This window comes from Aedes albopictus, chromosome 1, assembly GCF_035046485.1.
Source record: "Aedes albopictus strain Foshan chromosome 1, AalbF5, whole genome shotgun sequence".
Classification (NCBI taxonomy): domain Eukaryota; kingdom Metazoa; phylum Arthropoda; class Insecta; order Diptera; family Culicidae; genus Aedes; species Aedes albopictus.
In genome coordinates this window covers 181,366,121-181,392,998 of record NC_085136.1, presented here as the reverse complement: position 1 = coordinate 181,392,998, position 26,878 = coordinate 181,366,121, and positions in this window count along the sequence as shown.

Below are 26,878 nucleotides of genomic sequence, written 5' to 3'. Positions count from 1 at the left end.
AAGTTATTCATTCGCAACTAAGGAGAACACAATGCTAAACACCGACGCATCTGTAGTTTGCGTTTCCGCGCGAGACAATGCTGAACGCGATCAATTCACAAGTATTAACCAAATAACACGTGATAAATAAATCAGAAAGATCTTACCGCATGGTTCGCCGTCTATCTTTTACCGACTATCTCTTTTTCCAGAAATTCATGCAACCTTTATTTGAGTCAAAACATTTATTCGTTTGGACTAAAATATTACAAATGTCGACACCGAAGATGACGAACCATTCAAATTTTGCAAAAAATTAAAGGAAATTATTTATTATCAACTAAATGTGCATTTAGAACTAGCGCCGACACATGACGTGACGAACTTTTCAATATTTGTTAAATAAATACACAAAAACCAGAGCTGCAGCATCTTCCACTAACTGGCCTCAAAATTACACTGAACTGCTACAACAACACACGGGTACGACGATGTGCACATTCAAATTGTCGACGACAACGCGCCCGATCCGAATGAAAAAAGCGGCACTTCCTTTGCCTCCAAAAACACACTAAACCGCCTCGTACGAAGATGAGTACGCACACAGGACGACGCCAGAGATGAACCAGCCTAGGGCTGAAAATCTCTTTAATAAAGACAAAAAAAAACAGGACGACGACGCGATGCAACGACGAACCAAGACGGACTCTCATGCAACCTTTACTATTGAGTCAAAACATTTATTCATTTTGACTAAAACATTACAAATGTCGACACCGAAGATGACAAATCATTCAAATTTTTGTGTAAATGCAAAAAATGAAAGAAACATATTTATTATCAACTGATTGTGCATTGGGTACTAACGCCGACACATGACGTGACGAACTTTTCAATATTTGTTAGATAAATACACAAAAACCAGAGCAGAATTGTATGAATCCTTTAGCATTAATTGTTATTATTATTATTATGATAAAATGGAAAGAGCTCTCCAATAAACATCCTTCGAAGTGTCCAGTGTGTATGTGCTACAGCATCTTCCACTAACTGGCCTCTTCTCCGAAATCACACTGAACCGCTACAACTACACACGGGTACGACGATGTGGACATTCAAATTGACGACGACGACGACGCAGCCGGTCCGAATAAAAAAAGCGGCTTTTTCACTTTGCCTCAAAAATCACTCTAAACCACCCCGTACGAAGATGAGCACAGCCAAATCTGCGACGACGACGACGCGGCAGGCCCAAATGAAAAAAAATGCCCTCTTCACTTTGCCTCCAAAATCACGAAGATGAGCACAGTCAAATAGACGACGACGACGGACGATCCGAATGAATACGCGGCCTGTACACCTTGCCACCAAAAACTCACTAAATCGCCCCGTACAAAGATGAGCAGTCAAATAGACGACGACGACGACCGAATGAAAACGCGGCCTGTACACTTTGCCTCCAAAAACTCCCTAATTCGCGCCGTACGAAGATGAGCAGTCAAATAGACGACGACGACGACCGAATGAAAACGCGGCCTGTACACTTTGCCACCAAAAACTCACTAAATCGCCCCGTACGAAGATGAGCAGTCAAATAGACGACGACGACGACGACCGAATGAAAACGCGGCCTGTACACTTTGCCACCAAAAACTCACTAATTCGCGCCGTACGAAGATGAGCAGTCAAATAGACGACGACGACGACCGAATGAAAACGCGGCCTGTACACTTTGCCACCAAAAACTCACTAATACGCTCCGTACGAAGATGAGTAGTCAAATAGACGACGACGACGACCGAATGAAAACGCGGCCTGTACACTTTGCCACCAAAAACTCACTAATTCGCGCCGTACGAAGATGAGCAGTCAAATAGACGACGACGACGACCGAATGAAAACGCGGCCTGTACACTTTGCCACCAAAAACTCACTAAATCGCCCCGTACGAAGATGGGCAGGCAAATAGACGACGACGACGACCGAATGAAAACGCGGCCTGTACACTTTGCCACCAAAAACTCACTAAATCGCCCCGTAGGAAGATGAGCAGTCAAATAGACGACGACGACGACGACGACCGAATGAAAACGCGGCCTGTACACTTTGCCACCAAAAACTCGCTAATTCGCGCCGTACGAAGATGAGCAGTCAAATAGACGACGACGACGACCGAATGAAAACGCGGCCTGTACACTTTGCCACCAAAAACTCACTATTGACGATCTTGCGCCAAATACGACGCACAGGCAAACATAATTGTCCCACCACAAAATATGCACACAGGTTTCAGCATACATTGGTTGATGTCGCCGCTACAGTTTTCCAGTAACAGAGCGTTATTTTGGGGTGGTGTTTTGACTAATCGGTTTGTTTATGCACTGTTTCCTTTGTTGTTGGATGTGTGCACATTGTGCTGTCAAAGATTGAACATTTGCACGATCGTCGCGAAATCCTTGCAAAGCTCAATAATTCGCGCCGTACGAAGATGAGCAGTCAAATAGACGACGACGACGACCGAATGAAAACGCGGCCTGTACACTTTGCCACCAAAAACTCACTAATTCGCGCCGTACGAAGATGAGCAGTCAAATAGACGACGACGACGACCGAATGAAAACGCAGCCTGTACACTTTGCCTCCAAAAACTCCCTAATTCGCGCCGTACGAAGATGAGCAGTCAAATAGACGACGACGACGACCGAATGAAAACGCGGCCTGTACACTTTGCCACCAAAAACTCACTCAATAACAGATCTTTAACCCGATTATTGTTAAAGAAGGAAATATTCATGGGTAAAATACAGTAGCTCCAACTTCAACAATTATTCTAACGTCAAAAAAAATGAAAAAATATGGCCGTTCGGCAAAATAACTTTTTGACCTAATGAACTTCAACCAAATGACATTCGACCCAACGGCCTTCAACCGAATGCCCTAACACCATTGATTCTATTACAGTAGCCGGAGCGCCATTAGCCGTAATACCATAAGCCCAAATATGTTAAGCTCACATGTTACAACCACCGTGATAAGGGAATATATTGGTTAGAAATGTCGCAAATAAACTAAGTTCATCTAAAAAGAACAGCAGATGATTAAAAGAAGGAAAAAGCTGCTGGAATTTATTTCCTCAAGAACAAGCTTTTTATAGCATTTTATGAAGTGATATTCAGCCTAATGGTACATTACAAAATATTGGGAATAATGGCTTTCGGGCAGTGACAGTCAGGCTAATGGTATAGGTAAAACCGTCACTTTAGTTATCATTTCTGTATGTTTTATTGACGATCTTGCGCCAAATACGACGCACAGGCAAACATAATTGTCCCACCACAAAATATGCACACAGGTTTCCGCATACATTGGTTGATGTCGCCGCTACAGTTTTCCAGTAACAGAGCGTTATTTTGGGGTGGTGTTTTGACTAATCGGTTTGTTTATGCACTGTTTCCTTTGTTGTTGGATGTGTGCACATTGTGCTGTCAAAGATTGAACATTTGCACGATCGTCGCGAAATCCTTGCAAAGCTCAATAATTCGCGCCGTACGAAGATGAGCAGTCAAATAGACGACGACGACGACCGAATGAAAACGCGGCCTGTACACTTTGCCACCAAAAACTCACTAATTCGCGCCGTACGAAGATGAGCAGTCAAATAGACGACGACGACGACCGAATGAAAACGCGGCCTGTACACTTTGCCACCAAAAACTCACTAAATCGCCCCGTACGAAGATGGGCAGGCAAATAGACGACGACGACGACCGAATGAAAACGCAGCCTGTACACTTTGCCACCAAAAACTCCCTAATTCGCGCCGTACGAAGATGAGCAGTCAAATAGACGACGACGACGACCGAATGAAAACGCGGCCTGTACACTTTGCCACCAAAAACTCACTAAATCGCCCCGTAGGAAGATGAGCAGTCAAATAGACGACGACGACGACGACGACCGAATGAAAACGCGGCCTGTACACTTTGCCACCAAAAACTCGCTAATTCGCGCCGTACGAAGATGAGCAGTCAAATAGACGACGACGACGACCGAATGAAAACGCGGCCTGTACACTTTGCCACCAAAAACTCACTATTGACGATCTTGCGCCAAATACGACGCACAGGCAAACATAATTGTCCCACCACAAAATATGCACACAGGTTTCAGCATACATTGGTTGATGTCGCCGCTACAGTTTTCCAGTAACAGAGCGTTATTTTGGGGTGGTGTTTTGACTAATCGGTTTGTTTATGCACTGTTTCCTTTGTTGTTGGATGTGTGCACATTGTGCTGTCAAAGATTGAACATTTGCACGATCGTCGCGAAATCCTTGCAAAGCTCAATAATTCGCGCCGTACGAAGATGAGCAGTCAAATAGACGACGACGACGACCGAATGAAAACGCAGCCTGTACACTTTGCCTCCAAAAACTCCCTAATTCGCGCCGTACGAAGATGAGCAGTCAAATAGACGACGACGACGACCGAATGAAAACGCGGCCTGTACACTTTGCCACCAAAAACTCACTCAATAACAGATCTTTAACCCGATTATTGTTAAAGAAGGAAATATTCATGGGTAAAATACAGTAGCTCCAACTTCAACAATTATTCTAACGTCAAAAAAAATGAAAAAATATGGCCGTTCGGCAAAATAACTTTTTGACCTAATGAACTTCAACCAAATGACATTCGACCCAACGGCCTTCAACCGAATGCCCTAACACCATTGATTCTATTACAGTAGCCGGAGCGCCATTAGCCGTAATACCATAAGCCCAAATATGTTAAGCTCACATGTTACAACCACCGTGATAAGGGAATATATTGGTTAGAAATGTCGCAAATAAACTAAGTTCATCTAAAAAGAACAGCAGATGATTAAAAGAAGGAAAAAGCTGCTGGATTTATTAGAATTTATTTCCTCAAGAACAAGCTTTTTATAGCATTTTATCAAGTGATATTCAGCCTAATGGTACATTACAAAATATTGGGAATAATGGCTTTCGGGCAGTGACAGTCAGGCTAATGGTATAGGTAAAACCGTCACTTAAGTTATCATTTCTGTATGTTTTATTGACGATCTTGCGCCAAATACGACGCACAGGCAAACATAATTGTCCCACCACAAAATATGCACACAGGTTTCAGCATACATTGGTTGATGTCGCCGCTACAGTTTTCCAGTAACAGAGCGTTATTTTGGGGTGGTGTTTTGACTAATCGGTTTGTTTATGCACTGTTTCCTTTGTTGTTGGATGTGTGCACATTGTGCTGTCAAAGATTGAACATTTGCACGATCGTCGCGAAATCCTTGCAAAGCTCAATACTCGTTGCTCCAAAAAGTTTTTGTTTATGGTATTCGATTGACTTAAGTGTGGGATCAACAATTCCGGGTAATTTTCCTGTTGGCACAAAAGTTACGATTTAAAGTGATCATGTTATACTGCCCATAATCGCATAGTTGACGTAAGCGCCACTGTAGTTTTCAGCACAGTTTTGAAATTTTAACAATGATTAATGAAAAGTTAATGATTTTTTTCACGTTGGTATCTAGCTAGTGATTAGATCTTGTGCTCTATTGAATAAAACTGGTCACAATTATGCACATTTGATAGATATTGGCTTGTGAGTGCTGACATTGTCAATGGTGGTTACGTCAACTATGCGATTATGGGCAGTATATGTAGTTATTGTTATAAATAAGCTTAAAAAATAACCACAGCAGACGTAACACTTGCAAAATTTCCATCGACCACGCTTTTAACGATCATTTCAAATTTTCATAGTTGTGGCTTTCACAACCAGAGGCGCGCGAATCGTTTTTCTATGCGTTTGACGTTTCACACTAGCGTCTTCTGTTGACCATATTGCACAACAAAGTGATTCGTGCAACTTTTCTACCAGGTGATGGTAGTGTGAACTGGGCGATGGATTTCCATGAAAATCGTTCAAGGTGTTACGTCTGTTTGTCTGTGAAATAACTTTCAATTGAAAGAAGGGAATCGTTGAAAAATATAAGTAAAGACAAAAATTGCATATCAGTAAAAGCTGGAAAAACATCCTATTTGTTGAAGAAAGGAAAATCTTTGATGAGTATTGATCAAATTCCGTCAAAATAATATTTGATAAATTGGATCCACATCATGATCAACTTGTCCACGTGGCAAACTTGTGGAAATGTTCTACCGTCTACCCCCGTTGGTTTGACCTCATCCAATCTGAACACTTTTTAATTTGACCCCCTCTAATCTGCACATCGTTCAAACTAAAAATGGTTCGAACGTCATTCTGCTCATGGAATGGGGTGAAACGGAACGCAGAATCAAAACAAAACAGCAAAAAGGGTTATCATCAGTGTGTTTTTCGATGCTCACAGAATTACTAGAAGTTCAGATTAAAAAATGAATCCCGTTGGTTTGCATGAGGTGTCGTTCAAACCAACGGGGGTAGACGGTAATTGAAATTGCGCACATCAATAAAATAATTAAATCACAAAAAAGATTTAATGTAAGTTTGAAAGGTTTGAGTTCACATTGTTTCAAAGTTGTTCTTCTTCAAACTATATGCTTTTCTTTCTAAGTTACTCTAAAACATATATAAATCATATAAATCTGAACAAACACATTTTACATTTTTACAATCGTTATCGTAGGCTAATCGATCCCAAACAAATAAAAAACACGATTTATTTTTCATTAAGAATGTTTTAAATTATCGTTAGATTGGAAACACTTCTGGATTGAGAACTTTGGAAAATTTCTGGGAAATGGTACTTTTTGGGGAATGGTACATTCTGGCAAATGGTTTTCTGGGAAATGGTTCTTTCTGGCAAATGTCTTTCTGGCCAATGGCATTCTGGCGAATGGTTTTCTGACAAATATCGCACAATCTAGTTTCACAAATTTATCTATTTACGTTTGTTAATTATGATTATATTTTGAAAACAAATGCCTTATACTTATTTGCATCAGTTCGCTGCTATCATGAAAAAGAGAAGATGATGATTTCTGGAGATATTTGGTAGTTAAGGCTAGTTTTGAAAACCGAGTGCCCTGGAAACTGTAACTTTCCATAGCTTTATGTTTGGTTTTACTGAAGATATTAAGATTTATTGCTACAGTTGCTCCCAAGAGACTAATCTTTATATAATCTGAATTTTGAAATACTCTTCGATCCCGTCCAATCTCAAATAAAGTTGCTGCATGTTTTAGTAGATTTTTAACTGAACGCTAAGTTCTTAAACTTGTATAAATGTTTTCAGTTCAGATGAAAGTTGAAAATATATGTACTATCTGAACGAGATGTCATTTACGCTAGCATTTTGACATTTGAGTCAAATATCAAATTAAATGTTCAAATAATTTTCTATTTGTCGGAATTTTGGAGCAGTTCAGAAATCAGAAGCTTTCAATATAAGGTCTAAAATAATACTTAAGATTAGGAAAAAAAAAACGTAATTGTATGGTTCATTTTTTTTTTTCGAAATATTGATTCCTCCAGGAATTCCTCCAGGGATTCCTCCAGGGATTCCTCCAGGGATTCCTCCAAGAAATCCTCCAGGGATTCCACCAGGAATTCATCCAGGGATTCCTCCAGGAATTCCTCCAAGATTTCCTCCAGGTATTCCTCCAGGGGTTCCTCCAGGAATTCCTATTAGGATTCCTTCAGGAATTCCTCCAGGATATCCTCCAGGGATTCCTCCAGGATTCCTCCAAAGATTCTTCCAGGAATTCCTCCAGGGGTTCCTTCAGGAATTCCTCCATGAATTTCTCCAGGAATCCCTCCAGGAATTCCTCCAAAGATTCTTCCAGGAATTCCTCCAGGTATTCCTCCAGGAATTCCTCCAAAGATTCTTTCAGGAATTCCTCCAGGGGTTTCTCCAGGAATTCCTCCAGGAATTTCTTCAGGAATCCCTCCAGGAATTCCTCCAGGAATTCCTCCAGGAATTCCTTCAGGAATTCCTTCAGGGATTTCTCCAGGAATTCCTCAAGGAATTCCTCCAGGACTCCTTCAGGAATTCCTCCAGGGATTTCTCCAGGAATTCCTCAAGGAATTCCCCCAGGGATTCCTCCAGGAATTCCTCCAGGGATTCCTCCAGGAATTTCTCCAGGGATTCCTCCAGGGATTCCACCAGGAATTCCTTCGGGGATTCCTCCAAGAATTCCTCCAGGGATACCTCTAGGAATTCCTCCAGGGATTCCTCCAGGGATTCCTCCACGAATTCCTCCAGGGATTCCTCCAGGAGTTCCTCCAGGGATTATATCGCGTCCCCTCGCCACGGGACGTTCACTTTCACTATTTCACTAGTTTAACATCGATCCGCGACTTTTTCACTTTACTTAACATCGATCCGCGGGAACGAGTAGGCAGTGCGCGCGGACGTGAATCAAAATCTATCTGTCACGGTTTTTTTCGTTCTCGTGAATTGTGTACTTTTACACGGCGAAATTTCATATCGGTTAACGCTCTGAATATCCTGGATTTGATTACCTATCTAATTTTGTTCAGCTGAGGGCGCAAGGACCTTACTGGTGCATTCAGTGCGCGAATTATTTTTCGCTTTTGTGTTGGTATTTTCGGCTGGCAGCAGGATTCATTGGTTAATGAATATCGATTCGAATGAAAGTATACTCAATTGTTGTGCCAAGGAGCAAGTTATTACCCTTTTGTGGAGAAGCTGCTGCAACGCGAAAGAAACAGTGGAAGGTCAAAGGTCCAAGTGGATTCGGAATTCCGGCTTGCCATGGTGTTGCCGATGGAATGCTGGATGTCAGAATTGACGTGTGGCCGTTGCAACATCTTTTGGCCATTCATCATTACAACCGGTGAGATCTTTCTGATTTGATTGCTTTGATTTGTTTTGAGTAACATAATTGTGAAACACATTGATAATGGGTCAAAATATGTGGCAACACGTGGTGGACACGCCTCGCTGGTTGTACCCAGATGCAGTGTGTTGCTCGACCGTGGTGATGCCCACGGTTGTTGTTGTTTTTTTTTTTTTTTAATTCATTGTAGTGTTTAAACCTTTTCTCAACTTGTCTGTAGTGATTGCTGGATTACTTTTCTGTTTCTTATAATGTGGCATATTTCATTCTGTACCATAATTGGGGAGTGGGTCATCATTCTTCTTCTCGTTTCAGAGAGCGAGTAATGGCGCTTAAGCCTAGGCTTTCGAGCTTGGACATGAGGCTCAAATTCCTATGTCCCATCCCAGGAAGAAGAGCACCGACGGAGTGACATTAACCTTCTTAGCAAAGTCACTCCCAACGAATTTAATTAACATTCATACTTCATACTATGCTGAGCGGTTGGTACGAGATGTCCCCGTTCTATAGCTTTATTGTGGCATCAATGTCCACATCAAGACGCTGCACAGTAGGCCTGGCCGCTTCAATTCTTGTACTACATCTCCGATGTGCTGCAAGCATTGATAATGACAAGAAAAATGATAGAAATAGTCGATTCTATCATTTTCCAGGATTCTTTCAATGAATGGCTGTGTATGTGTAGACTAGACTAGACTAGACTAGACTTAACATCGATCCGCGGGAACGAGGTGAAGACGTGCACTAACTCGAGTCGCTCACATAGAGACTCGAACTTGGACTTTTCTCAACAGTACAGCCAATCTGGAGTAATCCAGTTGGGGTACAATTCAGAAGACAGATTTGGAAAAGTCGATAGCCTGAAAGGTGTGCACCAGTCAGGGCCGAGTTCAAAATTAGAATCCTTTATTCATCAGATACACTTGCCCTTTTATACATTTCAAGGTTCAATACATTTCAAGGTTTAACATAGCAAATAGCTTAATACATAGATGAGACGACTGGAGTGACAAATAACCAAAAAATGCTTATGGTTTGTTTTACGTTAAGCCATGCGCTAGGCTTGCAATTTGATCCTTCCATGCCGCATGCTATCAGCCCTCGTACCTCACAAGTAGAAGTGGAGAGAGAGTTGATTGAACGATGCACTCGTGGTTAATGACTTCCATATGTTCTGTTGATATTGCCTAACAGTGCGCTTTCGCACTTGTTTGATATTTTCGGTGTGGGTATGATTGGTTTGCTACAGTCGGTCCTCAATGTTGTGGCATTTACGTTGATGGTATGCTACACCATCCCCCTTGGGGAGAATAATGTAATGAAATGGAATTATTCTGAAATTTAAGTATCTCCAGTTGACTCTTACAATTTTTATTTTCGTTGTTTGTGCAACAATTGCTGATTTAATTCTATGTAGTTTTAACCGAATTTTGCAAGTTAGGCTCTACTTAAAACTAATCACTTTTGACATTTAATAATTCTTTTTTTTTTGTGTACAATGATTGTTTTTCCTGTTGTTAGATGTTTTATTTCGCAATTTGGTTCGTTAACTGAAATTATTGTGTGAGGTCCAACATAAAAAGAATCTAATTTTCTACTATTTTCATTCTTTAAATATACTGTATCATTAACATTGATATAAATTGGGTTTGTTATATTGTCATACTGTATTTTTCTTTGTTGTTTTTGTTCCAAAAGTTTTTGTTTTGCTATTTCATGAGATTGTTGGAATCTATATTGAATTTCGTTTTTAAATGTGTCAAAATTGTAAACTGAATTGTTATTATTTCCATTACTATCTTGCGGTAAATTTGCTTTCCTGCCAAAAATGAGTTCAAAAGGTGTATGGTTATGCTCCGTATGTGGGGTTGTGTTATATGCATGAAAATTCATAGTACTTTATCCATTCATCCCAATTTGACTGATGTTCGCTAGTGAAGGATCTCAGGTATTCATTTAGACACCTGTGATTTCGTTCTAACGATCCAATCGATTCGGGATGATAAGGAGTTGAGAATGTTTGTTTGATCTGTTAGTTTGCATATCTGCTCAAGGACCTCATTTTTATATTCGGTTCCTTGATCAGATCGTGATTCTAAAAAGTGTCCATAAATTAAATTAAATGCTCTACTAAAGCTTTTGCAATAGTTTTGGCTTCTTTGTTTGGTATTGGGATCAAAACAATATATTTTGTTAAATCGCACTGGATAGTCACACAGTAACGATTGTTGTTTATGGTTATTGGTAGTGGTCCTATCGTATCTATTGAAATTATTTCAAAAGCTTTTGACGGGGTTGTTGTTATTGTCATTGGTTCTCTAGTATGTTTGATAATTTTGTTTCCTCTGCACAACTCGCAGGCCTTCACGAATTGAGCAATAGAACCTTTCATATCACGCCATTTATATTTTTCACGGATACGTAGACACAAACGATGTTGTCCTACATGTCCTCCAGTAGAAGTATTATGATGGTTATGTAAAATAGTTTGTATATTGAGCACAAGAATCACAACTGTTGTGTTCAAGTTGGTTTGTTTACATCTCGAACTGCAATTACTTGCGTTTTTACCCGTGTAAAACCGATCAATTTTACTCGTGTTCAGTATTTTTCTTGCATTTGCCATTCTGTGCTTCCCTGTGTTATCGCCGTTTCCGAATATCGGGTGTGAATATTGCGAAAAACTTGTGAAAAATCTTCCGTACCGTGATCTTTTTTTGTGTGCCTGTTTTTGCAAGCCGTTGTTCCCTTGCTTCACTTTTGTGGCATCCGTACACTTGCACTGTGTGTGTTACGCGACGCGCCATCTATATCTTGATAACGTAAAGTGGCTCATTGGCGATCTAACTGAACAACTTCAATTGGCGATCAAAAGCACATTATTCGAAACTTGAGAAAATAGAAATTTCTTTGCGCGATATGTCTCTTGTGTGTTGTTCCTGTGCCGGTGACATCGTTTGAGTGTCAAGGCTTTTGCAAGGCAATTTTTCATCCTCGTTGTTGTGGAGTGCCTGCCGATACGCTTGAGGAGGCGAAGAGATACAATCAAATACACTGGTTTTGTCCTTCGTGCACGTCCCTTATAAAAGACATGCGTCTTAGGAATGCAACACGCGCCGCTTATGAGGTGGGCCAAGAGCATGCCCTCAATTCCCATAGCGACATTATGCAGAATTTGAAAACTGAAATAATGGATGAATTGAAAGCCGAAATCAGGACCAACTTTGCGAAGCTAATCAATTCTAGTACATGCACACCGAAATCTTCCAAACGTGTTAATGTTGGCCCGAGGCTCACCAGAAGTAGAAGGTTGTTTAGCACGGCTGCTGATCCATCTCAGAATAAGCAGCCACCTCTGTTGCTTGGGACAGGTAGTACACCCTCCCCAACATTAGAAATCGCCACGGTACCACCGAGTCAACCGAAATTTTGGTTGTATCTGTCGCGTATAGCAAGAGATGTTTCTGTCGGCCAAGTTTGCGCTTTAGCCAAGAAACGCCTTGGAACTGAGGATGTCCAAGTTGTACGACTTGTGGCCAAAGGAAGGGACATAAGCACAATGTCCTTCATTTCGTTTAAGATTGGCATAAACATGGAGTTGAAATCCAAGGCATTGTCTACCTCTACGTGGCCAAAAGGTTTGGTCTACCGGGAGTTCAGTGACAACAGATCTGCGGAAAATTTTTGGCGCCCTACTGCTGCGGCCCCTTCCGACGATCCGTTGAACATTTCACCCGAGGTAGTCGAAATGGAGTAACTTACAGCAAACTCAATTTCTCCTTCATCCCGGGACGCACACTTGCCACGAGCCTTAAGGAAGCCCCTATTCCTCTCACCGCAGTCGAGCCCCTCCAGCCAGCGACCAGCAGTCGTCCCGGTCCTGCGTGTGAGCTGGGTGATGGGGTCTTCCGTACTCCGACTACAGGCAAGTACCCCGCTATTTTGTCAAGTTCGTCTGTTGTACTCCTCGTTGCTTCCAGTTCTACATCACCATCCCGACCATCTCCGCTTTGTGATATGCAATCCAGAACCGACGTGCCGATCACGGAACCCAGACGCATCGTAGAAAGCTTCTTGGAAGCCCCTGATCGCCCCAATTCAGTCCCGCCTCCCGCTGCCTTCGCTCATCACAGTCGTCTGGGTCCTGATTTTGGTGGTAGAGAAGGGGTCTTCCATCAAGCTTGCCTTGGCAAGTATAAATTCAATCCTAGTATTTCGTCGTGTGATGAGTTCTCCCCCACCCAGATTGACACATGCCCAGCCTACAACGACACGCCGACAACGTCTTCTAATCATCCCATGACGCTGGAGAATTCTTCACCAGGACGCACCATGGAAAGCATATTGGGAGCCCCTAGTTCCTCTTACTCAGTCGCGCCTACCGCAGCCAGCGTTCATCGGAGTCGTCCTGGTCCTGAGTGTAGAGGTGGATTGGGGGTCTCCCAACTTGCTATTGAAGGCAAGTATAATTGTTATCGCCAAAATTCGCCTCCTCCGATTCGAATTCCAGCACCTCCGATTCACACTCAACTTCTCCTCGATCGCCTGGAATAAATGGAAGTAACTGGTTTCCATCATGCAACCTTGATGTCATCTCTGATGAACGGACCCCGGGACGCACCTTTGCCGATTGCTCTAAGGAAGCCCCTATTCCACTCACCGCAGTCGTGCCCCTCCTGCCAGCGACCAGCAGCCGTCCCGGGCCTGCGTTTGAGTTGGAAGACGGGGTCTTCCGGAACCCTGATATCGGCAAGTATGATCTTCTATCGAATATACCGTCCCCTGAATCCAGCCCGATTTGCAGTCAATCCGCTGACCGAGATTCCACCGCCATGATAAAACGGGACATCGCTGTGTACTACCAAAACGTCGGCGGAATGAACTCAAGCATCGAGGATTACCGTTTCGGATGCTTGCTACGACATTGTTGTCTTAACCGAGACATGGCTAGACTCGCGCACGCTCTCCAATCAGGTGTTTGGATCGGAATATGAGGTGTTCCGATGCGACCGGAATCCGAGCAACAGCCGTAAATCAACAGGAGGAGGCACTCTTGTAGCTGTTCGTTCTAGGTTCAAGGCGAGGATCATCGAAAACGAGTTGTGGAAATGCCTAGAACAGGTTTGGATATCCGTGAAACTGGGCGACCGCACATTGTTTTTGTGCTCGTTGTACATTCCTCCTGATCGGATTCGTGACAACGAACTCATCCAAGCCCACTGTCAATCTGTTTTCGCTGTTATGGAGTCTGCCTCTCCGATTGACGACGTCTTCATCCTGGGCGACTTCAATTTTAGCAGCATCTCATGGATACCATCGCACAGTGGCTTTCTCTATCCAGATCCAGAACATTCGTCCATCCACGCCAGTGCTGTCATCCTGCTGGACAGCTATAGCGCTGCCACGCTCAGTCAAATCAACTCCACGACCAACGAAAATGGCCGTACTCTGGATCTGTGCTTCGCAAGTGCCCGGGATAAAGCGCCGTTCGTTTCCACGGCTCCGTGTGCTCTGGTTAAAGACGTCCCTCATCATCCTCCGTTGATTTTGGCCTTTGAGGAATATCACCCCCTCAAGTTCTTCGATCGTCCCGCCACCGTATCCTACAACTTCCAGAAAGCCGATCATCGAAGTATTTCAGAAGTTCTATCCAGTATTGAGTGGGAAAATGATCTCGATCCTCGTGACGTTGAAGCCGCCGCTCAAACTTTTTCCCATGTCCTGGCATACGTCATCGACAGGCACGTACCCAAGAAAATTCATCATCAAGACCCTCGGCATCCATGGCAAACCCGCCAACTGCGAAAGATGAAGTCTGCTAAGAGAGCAGCTCTGCGGAAATTCTCAACACACCGGACCCTTCCGCTTAGAAACCACTATGTGAGGCTCAATCATGAATATCAACGGGCCAGCCGGCTATCCTTCCAGCGGCACCAGCGAGGTATTGAGACCAAACTGAAAAGTCACCCAAAGACTTTCTGGAAATACGTGAACGAACAGCGCAAAGAATCTGGTCTGCCATCGTCAATGCAGCTGAATGGTCAAACCGCCTCTACCACTGACGAGATCTGTCGGCGTTTTGCCCAAAAATTCGCAAGCGTATTTAGCGACGAGACGGTGAGCGATAGTCAGGCTACCATCGCAGCCAACAACGTTCCACTAAATGGCCACTCACTGAGTGTAATCGATATCGACGATGGCATGATCCGCCGGGCCGCCACTCAGCTTGAATCGTCTGACAACCCTGGACCAGACGGTATACCGTCTACTTTTGTTAAGAAGCATATCGACTGTCTGTTAGTTCCGCTCCACATTGTGTTTCAGCTGTCACTATCCAGCGGTTCATTCCCTTCGTGCTGGAAATTCGCACACATGTTTCCAGTGCACAAAAAAGGAAGTAAACGTGACGTCGATAATTACCGCGGAATTACGTCTTTGTGTGCCGTGTCGAAGCTTTTTGAGTTGGTCATAATGGAACCACTGCTGTCGCATTGCAAGCAACTTCTGAGCGACGATCAACACGGGTTCACTTCCGGGCGCTCTACTTCCACCAATCTTCTATGCCTCACCTCGTATGTAACTAATAGCTTATCCGATAAAGCTCAGACAGACGTCATCTATACCGACCTCTCAGCCGCTTTCGACAAGCTGAATCACACTATTGCAGTTGCGAAGCTCGACCGACTTGGCGTCGGCGGCTATCTTCTGAACTGGTTCCGTTCATATCTCACCGGCCGGCATTTGTTGGTAGTGATAGGAGATAGCAGATCGGATAGCTTTGACGCAACTTCCGGAATACCACAAGGAAGCCATCTAGGACCGTTGATCTTCTTGATCTACTTCAACGACGTGCATGCTGTCATCAAAGGGCCTCGACTTTCTTACGGCGATGACCTCAAAATATTCCTGAAAATCCGCTCATTCCACGATTGCCTTGAGCTGCAAAATCAGCTGGATCACTTTGCTAATTGGTGTTCTCTGAACAGAATGGTAGTAAATCTTGCCAAGTGTTCCGTTATAACGTTCTCCCGTAAGAAGCAGCCAATCGTCTTTGACTATAGTCTCCTTGGCACGACAATCGAGCGCGTGACTCACGTGAAGGACCTGGGTGTTATACTGGACTCGCAGCTAACTTTCAAGCAACACATTTCATTCATTATCGATAAAGCGTCTCGGAATCTAGGATTAATATTCAGGATCGCTAAGAATTTCTCCGACATCTATTGCTTAAAAGCACTGTATTGCTCGCTTGTGCGCTCCACCCTTGAATATTGCGCTGCTGTCTGGAGTCCTGCTTACAATAACGGCGCCGAAAGAATTGAATCCGTTCAGCGTCGCTTTCTTCGGTTCGCACTCCGCCGGCTACCTTGGAGGGATCCGTTTCGCCTGCCGAGCTACGAGAACCGATGTCAGCTGATTGATCTACAACTACTCCGCTCGAGACGAGATGTAACCAGAGCACTGACCGTAGCTGATACGCTCCAGGGTCGAATCGATTGTGGGGCGATTCTGGAGCAAATCGATTTGAACGTTCAGCCAAGATCGCTTCGAAATAGTATCATGCTGAGACTGCCTCTACGTCGAACGAACTATGGGATACACGGTGCGATTAGCGGCTTGCAGCGGGTATTCAATAGAGTAGCTTCGTTGTTTGATTTCCACTTCTCACGTGAGACTCTACGCCGGAGGTTTTCGTCGTTCTTCGCAGGGCGAAATGACGGACGCTGATTATGCACTTACTTTAGTTTCTACTCCTGACCAAGTTTTGTTTCGTTGAATGTTGTCTCTGTATTATTATTTATTATTAGTTTCTTGACCATGTCATTGTATCATACTTCTTAACCATCATTGGGGCTACACCCAGCCTGTTGATGAAATAAATAAACTAAATACATGAGCATAGATGACCGTACAATTCGTAGTTGCTACTCCGTGATTGACCAGAACAATCGAAATTGCACAAGGAACCAACAAACGGAGCTTGGGAGTAGCTACCACTCTCAATGTGCACAGTTCGAGAATTCCAATAAAAACTTTATTAGTCAATAACGGCGCCGGCCACGTCCTTACGGTCATCGAGGAGGAAAAGAAATGTTAGTGTGACGTACGTTGCTACCAGGCTTGTCCGCACTGAGCGCATGAAAATTCTGCTCTTTAGATTTACACCATCAAGCACATCATAAATTAGAAATCTTTTCATCTTATCAGATAGAAAAATGTTGAAATATTGTAAATGTCATTTCGAACTGTCAAAAAACCGCACCGCAGAGCCACACGGAGCGCGCAAAGAGATTTTCACCCGGGTGAAAACACTCTAGTGAATTTCACTTTGACTGGCCCGTGCGGCGCTGTGGTGCAGTTTTTTGACAGTTCGAAATGACATTTACAATTTTTCAACATCCTTCTGTCGGATAAGATGAAAAGATTTCTAATTTATGATGTGCTTGATGGTGTAATTCCAAAGAGCAGAATTTTCATGCGCTCTGTGCGGACAAGCCTGGTTGCTACTAGAGACCGAGATCACCTCATCTTCTCCACGACTGTCACGGGAAGGAGTTTTTGTTAGTGGGGAGGGGGAGAGTCACATGATTTGGATTCACTTTGGTAAGTGATGTGATTCATGCAACCTTTACTTGAGTCAAAACATTTATTCATTTTGACTAAAATATTACAAATGTCGACACCGAAGATGACGAACTATTCAAATTTTTGTGTAAATGCAAAAAATGAAAGAAAAATATTTATTATCAACTGAATGTGCATTGAAAACTAGCGCCGATCAGGCACCGAAATTATCTGATAGAAGGTGATACAATCAATTATCTGATAGACCACTGATACTATCAATTTGAGCTACTGATACTATCAGTTCTTTTCTATCAGTGATAGTATCACTGATAGAACGGGTTCTATCAGGGATAGAAAAAATAAAGATAGTATCTCTATCAGTAAAAATAGTGATAGAGATACTATCAGCAAAACATCTATCAATTGATAGAGATAGAAGTTCTATCTCTATCAATTGATAGACTGACAGAAAGAAAATTTTTGGACAATGAGCAAGACGCATCATAAGCCGTCATAGAATATTAAGTTATGTTCTGAATAGACATTATGAAACCCATGCAATATGGGTATTTTCGGAATGGGCTCGAAGAGTAGAAGCCGAAAATCGATGTCCGCCGCCATTTTGAAATCCAAGATGGCGGCCATCGGATTTCAAAAAATGCTGTAAACCCATGCAATATAGGTATTTTCGGAACGGGCTGGAAGAGCAGAAGTCGAAAATCGATGTACGCCGCCATTTTGAAATCCAAGATGACGGCCATCGGATTTCAAAAAATGCTGTAAACCCATGGAATATGGGTATTTTCGGAACGGGCTTGAAGAGTACAAGTCGTAAATCGATGTCCGCCGCCATTTTGAAATCCAAGATAGCGGCCATCGGATTTCAAAAAATGTTGTAAACCCATGCAATATAGGTATTTTCGGAACGGGCTCGAAGAGTAGAAGTCGAAAATCGATGTCCGCCGCCATTTTGAAATCCAAGATGGCGGCCATCGGATTTCAAAAAATGCTGTAAACCCATGGAATATGGGTATTTTCGGAACGGGCTCGATGAGTAGAAGTCGAAAATCGATGTCCGCCGCCATTTTGAAATCCAAGATGGCGGCCATCGGATTTCGAAAAATGCTGTAAAGCCATTGAATATGGGTATTTTCGGAACTGGTTCGAAGAGTAGAAGTCGAAAATCGATGTCCGCCGCCATTTTGAAATCCAAGATGTCGGCCATCGGTTTTGAAAAAATGTTGTAAACCCATGCAATATAGGTATTTTCGGAACGGGCTCGAAGAGTAGAAGTCGAAAATCGATGTCCGTGCCATTTTGAAATTCAAGATGGCGGCTATCGGATTTCAAAAATTGCTGTAAACTTATGCAATATGGGTATTTTCGGAACGGGCTCGAAGAGATCAAGTCGAAAATCGATGGTCGCCGCCATTTTGAAATCCAAGATGGCGGCCATCGGATTTCAAAAAATGCTGTTGTAAACCCATGCAATATGGGTATTTTCGGAACGGGCTCGAAGAGTAGAAGTCGAAAATCGATGTCCGCCGCCATTTTGAAATCCAAGATGGCGGCCATCAGATTTCAAAAATTGTTGTAAAGCCATGGAATATGGGTATTTTCGGAACGGGCTCGAAGAGTAGAAGTCGAAAATCGATGTCCGCCGCCATTTTGAAATCCAAGATGGCGGCTATCGGATATCAAAAATTGTTGTAAACTTATGCAATATGGGTATTTTCGGAACGGGCTCGAAGAGTAGAAGTCGAAAATCGATGTCCGCCGCCATTTTGAAATCCAAGATGGCGGCCATCGGATTTCAAAAAATGCTGTAAACCCATGGAATATGGGTATTTTCGGAACGGGCTCGAAGAGTAGAAGTCGAAAATCGTAGTCCGCCGCCATTTTGAAATCCAAGATAGCGGCCATCGGATTTCAAAAAAAGGTGTAAACCCATGCAATATAGGTATTTTCGGAACGGGCTCGAAGAGTAGAAGTCGAAAATCGTAGTCCGCCGCCATTTTGAAATCCAAGATAGCGGCCATCGGATTTCAAAAAAAGGTGTAAACCCATGCAATATAGGTATTTTCGGAACGGGCTCAAAGAGTAGAAGTCGAAAATCGATGTCCGCCGCCATTTTGAAATCCAAGATGGCGGCCATCGGATTTCAAAAAATGCTGTAAACCCATGGAATATGGGTATTTTTGGAACGGGCTCGAAGAGTAGAAGTCGAAAATCGGGTCCGCCGCCATTTTGAAATCCAAGATGGCGGCCATCAGATTTCAAAAAATGCTGTAAACCCATGGAATATGGGTATTTTCGGAACGGGCTCGAAGAGTAGAAGTCGAAAATCGATGTCCGCCGCCATTTTGAAATCCAAGATGGCGGCCATCGGATTTCAAAAAATGCTGTAAACCCATGGAATATGGGTATTTTCGGAACGGGCTCGAAGAGGAGAAGTCGAAAATCGATGTCCGCCGCCATTTTGAAATCCAAGATGGCGGCCATCGGATTTCAAAAAATGCTGTAAACCCATGGAATATGGGTATTTTCGGAACGGGCTCGAAGAGTAGAAGTCGAAAATCGATGTCCGCCGCCATTTTGAAATCCAAGATGGCGGCCATAGGATTTCAAAAAATGTTGTAAACCCATGATATATAGGTATTTTTGGAACGGGCTCGAATAGTAGAAGTCGAAAATCGATGTACGCCGCCATTTTGAAATCCAAGATGGCGGCCATCGGATTTCAAAAAATGCTGTAAAGCCATGGAATATGGGTATTTTCGGAACTGGCTCGAAGAGTAGTCCGCCGCCATTTTGAAATCCAAGATGTCGGCCATCGGTTTTGAAAAAATGTTGTAAACCCATGCAATATAGGTATTTTCGGAACGGGCTCGAAGAGTAGAAGTCGAAAATCGATGTCCGCCGCCATTTTGAAATCCAAGATGGCGGCCATCAGATTTCAAAAATTGTTGTAAAGCCATGGAATATGGGTATTTTCGGAACGGGCTCGAAGAGTAGAAGTCGAAAATCGATGTCCGCCGCCATTTTGAAATCCAAGATGGCGGCCATCGAATTTCAAAAAATGCTGTAAACCCATGGAATATGGGTATTTTCGGAACGGGCTCGAAGAGTAGAAGTCGCCGTCATTTTGAAATCCAAGATGGCGGCCATCGGATTTCAAAAAATGCTGTAAACCCATGGAATATGGGTATTTTCGGAACGGGCTCGAAGAGTAGAAGTCAAAAATCGATGTCCGCCGCCATTTTGAAACCCAAGATAGCGGCCATCGGATTTCAAAAAATGCTGTAAACCCATGCAATATAGCTATTTTCGGAACGGGCTCGAAGAGTAGAAGTCGAAAATCGATGTCCGCCGCCATTTTGAAATCCAAGATGGCGGCCATCGGATTTCAAAAAATGCTGTAAACCCATGGAATATGGGTATTTTCGGAACGGGCTCGAAGAGTAGAAGTCGAAAATCGATGTCCGCCGCCATTTTGAAATCCAAGATGGCGGCCATCGGATTTCAAAAAATGCTGTATGGAATATGGGTATTTTCGGAACGGGCTCGAAGAGTAGAAGTCGAAAATCGATGTCCGCCGCCATTTTGAAATCCAAGATGGCGGCCATAGGATTTCAAAAAATGTTGTAAACCCATGAAATATAGGTATTTTTTGGACGGGCTCGAATAGTAGAAGTCGAAAATCGATGTCCGCCGCCATTTTGAAATCCAAGATGGCGGCCATCGGATTTCAAAAAATGCTGTAAAGCCATGGAATATGGGTATTTTCAGAACTGGCTCGAAGAGTAGAAGTCGAAAATCGATGTCCGCCGCCATTTTGAAATCCAAGATGGCGGCCATCAGATTTCAAAAATTGTTGTAAAGCCATGGAATATGGGTATTTTCGGAACGGGCTCGAAGAGTAGAAGTCGAAAATCGATGTCCGCCGCCATTTTGAAATCCAAGATGGCGGCTATCGGATATCAAAAATTGTTGTAAACTCATGCAATATGGGTATTTTCGGAACGGGCTCGAAGAGTAGAAGTCGAAAATCGATGGTTGCCGCCATTTTGAAATCCAAGATGGCGGCCATCGGATTTCAAAAAATGTTGTAAACCCATGCAATATGGGTATTTTCAGAACGGGCTCGAAGATTAGAAGTCGAAAATCGATTGACGCCGCCATTTTGAAATCCCAGATGGCGGCCATCGGATTTCATACAGAGTGATTGGTTCCGGACTTAAAAAATTTTAGGGCAGCTAGGTCTTCAAAAGGTATGAAAAAATGCCCAAGGAACATAGGAACAAATCACTGCTAAGTGAGATATTCACATTTTAATTTTTTAAAGTTAGCTCAATTTTGAAATCAAATATCTCAGGAAATAAAGGTCGTACGAAAGCTAATGAACTTATCTTTCTTAGCTTCTCTGACGAGGATTTGGTAAAAACTACTTTAAAGATTCAAATTTCAAAAAGTTTGCAAAAAGTGTTTTAAAAATCTGTCATTTTTTAGATGTTTTTGAAAAATTTTAAATGAATAAATAACTTCTGTTAAAAAAGTTCTTCTACAAAACATGCACAAACTTGTTCTCTAAAAATGTTTCTTTGACAGCAAAACTCTATCTTTTATAGATTACCCAAGAAATGATTTTGAAAATAACACTCCAAATTGCATAAACTTCATACCAAAACAATAGTCATCGCCCTATCAGTTCGCGCGTTCGTTTGTTGTTGCTCCACAGCATGAGGACGACGGCAGCTGCTGGTGCTGTCGTTGCGAACGGAAAACGAGTTCGCTCTTTGACGCGTCGCATCTCTGCCTGCGGAAGCAATCGAGGCGGAGTTTGGTATTAATAAATCGTGTGAGCAAACTAAGTGCGACGTGCACTAAACTTATTTTTCGACGGACCGAAAGCAACGATGAAAGTTTATGTATTTACAAGAGCATACATTTAAATCCCTCGCACTCGTAGCTCTGCTGCGGTGCTGTTCAGATGAGGGGGTCTATGCGTGCGGCAATTTGAAAGATTATTTTTTTGTTTGACAATGTAAGTGCATTCTTCTTCTATCTGGCATAACACCCCCACTGGGAGGAGACTGTTTCTCAGCTTTTAAAGGAACGTTGGGGATTTTTAGGCGATATTGGGGAGGATAAAGGAAACTTAGAACTCATGAGGTTCTTCGGAAAAAATGATGCCTCTGGAAAATTTAAGCAGCAAATTGGGTATTTTTTAGACGTTGAGGATTTTAGGAGAAATTGGGGATTTGAGAGGAAGTAAGGCATTTTAGGAGAATTTGGGGATTTTTAAGGAACTTTGGGAGTTTTGGGAGATATTGGGGAGAATAAAGAAAGCTTAGGACGGGGTAATTGCGCTCGCGACGACGGATCCGTTTTTTTATACCTATTGTGTGCTATAGGTAGTCCGTTTTGTTCTCGGCCGAACACAGCAGTATCGTGTGCCGCGGTAGTTATCGTTGTGCACAGATATAGCATTAGGTTCGTGTCGAATGAAACAATGGCGGAATCGATGCAGAAGAACGGGAATGCAAAACAGTTTGTTTACACAAACGGACATTCAGTGGAAGTGCGTATGTCGATCGCGGGAACCAATGCGCAGTATGTCAGAGTATTTGACTTGCCGCCAGAACTGTCCGACGATAACTTATCGTCGGTTCTCAAGGAGTACGAAAAAATAGATCGAGTTGTGCGGGAAAAATTTCTTGCGAATTTGGGTCTTGACCATGTCTACAACGGAATACGAGGAGTGTATATGGATGTAGCAAAAGCAATTCCACCAACAATCGACATCGGTGACAAGAAAGGGCGAATCTTCTACGAAGGTTTGAAGCACATGTTTTTGTGTCACGGAATCGGACATCGAAGGGACGTTTGCCCTCAGCGCAGGGATGGCATTCACCATTTGCAAAGAGTTACATTCACTTGCTACTATCTCAGTTCATAATCATACTATCAAAAAACAATGTATGGATGACTTTTACCTTGTAGTTTTATCTGAAAGTTTGCCGAATATCATAAGGGTCGCACACGCATGCTTAACTCGTGAGCGAGCTGTGAAAGCAACTCTCCACGCAGTGAATGAAATTGACATTTCCGATTTCCGACGTCTACTCATCGAACCCGTTCCGAAAATACCCATATTTTATGGGTTTCTATCGACTTTAAAAATCCGATGGCCGCCACCTTGAATTTCAAAATGGCACCAAACATCGATTTTTGACTTCTACTCATCGAGCCCGTTCCAAAAATACCCATATTGCATGGGTTTCAATAGATTTTCCAAATCCGATCTTGGATTTCAAAATGGCGGCGTACATCGATTTTCGACATCTACTCTTCGAGCCCGTTCCGAATATACCTATATTGCATGGGATCTTGGGTTTCGAAATGGCACCGTACATCGATTTTCGACTTCAACTCTTCGAGCCCGTTCCGAAAATACCCATATTGTATGGGTTTTTACCGATTTTCAAAATCCAATGGCCGCCATCTTGGATTTCAAAATGGCAGCGTACATCGGTTTTCGACATCTACTCTTCGAGCCGAGCCCATTCCGAAAATACCCATATTCCATGGGTTTACAAGTTTTTGAAATCCGATGGCCGCCATCTTGGATTTCAAAATGGCGGCGGACACCGATTTTCGACATCTGCTCTTCGAGCCCGTTCCAAAAAATATCTATATTGCATGGGTTTACAACCATTTTTGAAATCCGATGGCCGCCATCTTGGATTTCAAAATGGCGGCGGACATCGATTTTTGGCTTCTACTCTTCGAGCCAGTTCCGAAAATACCCATATTGCATGGGTTTACAAGTTTTTGAAATCCGATGGCCGCCATCTTGGATTTCAAAATGGCGGCGGACATTAATTTTAGGCTTCTACTCTTCGAGCCCGTTCCGAAAATACCCATATTGCATGGGTTTACAACCGTTTTTGAAATCCGATGGCCGCCATCTTGGATTTCAAAATGGCGTCGGACACCGATTTTCGACATCTATTCTACGAGCCCGTTCCAAAAATACCCATATTGCATGGGTTTACAAGTTTTTGAAATCCGATGGCCGCCATCTTGGATTTCAAAATGGTGGCGGACATCAATTTTAGGCTTCTACTCTTCGAGCCCGTTCCAAAAATACTCATATTGCATGGGTTTACAACCGTTTTTGAAATCCGATGGCCGCCATCTTGGATTTCAAAATGGCGGCCGACATCGATTTTCGACTTCAACTCTTCGAGCCCGTTCCGAAAATACCCATATTGCATGGGTTTCTACCGATTTTCAAATTCCGATGGCCGCCATCTTGGATTTCAAAATGTCAGCGTACATCGGTTTTCGACATCTACTCTTCGAGCCGAGCCCATTACATTTTTGAAATCCGATGGCCGCCATCTTTGATTTCAAAATGGCGGCGGACATCGATTTTTGGCTTCTACTCTTCGAGCCCGTTCCGAAAATACCCATATTGCATGGGTTTACAAACATTTTTGAAATCTGATGGCCGCCATCTTGTATTTCAAAATGGCGGCGGACATCGATTTTAGGCTTCTACTCTTCGAGCCCGTTTCGAAAATACCCATATTGCATGGGTTTACAACCATTTTTGAAATCCGATGGCCGCCATCTTGGATTTCAAAATGGCAGCGGACATCGATTTTTGGCTTCTACTCTTCGAGCCCGATCCGAAAATACCCATATTGCATGGGTTTACAACAGTTTTTGAAATCCAATGGCCGCCATCTTTAATTTCAAAATGGCGGCGGACATCGATTTTTGGCTTCTACTCTTCGAGCCCGTTCCGAATATACCCATATTGCATGGGTTTACAACCATTTTTGAAATCCGATGGCCGCCATCTTTGATTTCAAAATGGCAGCGGACATCGATTTTTGGCTTCTACTCTTCCAGCCCGTTCCGAAAATACCTATATTGCATGGGTTTACAACCATTTCTGAAATCCGATGGCCGCCATCTTGGATTTCAAAATGGCGGCGGACATCGATTCGATTCCGAAAATACCAAGGGGTTGGTCACTCGGCACATTGTGCCCGGCACACATGCCGGCACATCTCGGCACACATGCCGGCACAATCCGACACACATGGGCACAACATAGAAATCCAACTTTGCGGTATGGAATCAAACTGTCATTATACTTACGATTGCAAAAAAATCCCTTCATACAGATTCTAGACAAGTGTTCTGGGTGGAATTTTGTCGGTAAACACCGACTAGACCAATAACATTCGCCAAAAATAGACAGGATTATAATTAGCGCAAAAACATTCTAAGAAAATATTCCACTGGGCACATTCGGCACACCTCCGGCACGTTCGGCACACTTCGGCACACACTGAAAAACAACCGGCAGTTTAGGCACATATTGGCACACGCTCAAAAATCACGGCACAAATGAAGTGTGCAGAATGACCAACCCCTTGGAAAATACCCATGTTGCATGGGTTTACAACAGTTTTTGAAATCCGATGGCCGCCATCTTGAATTTCAAAATGGCGGCGGACACCGATTTTCGACATCTATTCTACGAGCCCGTTCCAAAAATACCCATATTGCATGGGTTTACAACCATGTTTAAAATACGATGGCCGTCATCTTTGATTTCAAAATGGCGGCCGACATCGATTTTCGACTTCAACTCTTCGAGCCCGTTCCGAAAATACCCATATTGCATGGGTTTCTACCGATTTTCAAAATCTGATGGCCGCCATCTTGGATTTCAAAATGGCGGCGGACATTGATTTTAGGCTTCTACTCATTGAGCCCGTTCCGAAAATACCCATATTGCATGGGTTAACAACCGTTTTTGAAATCCGATGGCCATCAACTTTGATTTCAAAATGACGGCCGACATCGATTTTCGACTTCAACTCTTCGAGCCCGTTCCGAAAATACCCATATTGTATGGGTTTCTACCGATTTTCAAAATCCGATGGCCGCCATCTTGGATTTCAAAATGGCAGCGTACATCTGTTTTCGACATCTACTCTTCGAGCCGAGCCCATTCCGAATATACCCATATTGCATGGGTTTACAAGTTTTTGAAATCCGATGGCCGCCATCTTGGATTTCAAAATGGCGGCGGACACCGATTTTCGACATCTACTCTTCGAGCCCGTTCCAAAAATACCTATATTGCATGGGTTTACAACCATTTTTGAAATCCGATGGCCACCATCTTTGATTTCAAAATGGCGGCGGACATCGATTTTTGGCTTCTACTCTTCGAGCCCGTTCCGAAAATACCCATATTGCATGGGTTTACAACCATTTTTGAAATCCGATGGCCGCCATCTTGGATTTCAAAATGGCGGCGGACATCGATTTTTGGCTTCTACTCTTCGAGCCCGTTCCGAAAATACCCATATTGCATGGGTTTACAACCATTTTTGAAATCCAATGGCCGCCATCTTTGATTTCAAAATGGCGGCGGACACCGGTTTTCGACATCTATTATACGAGCCC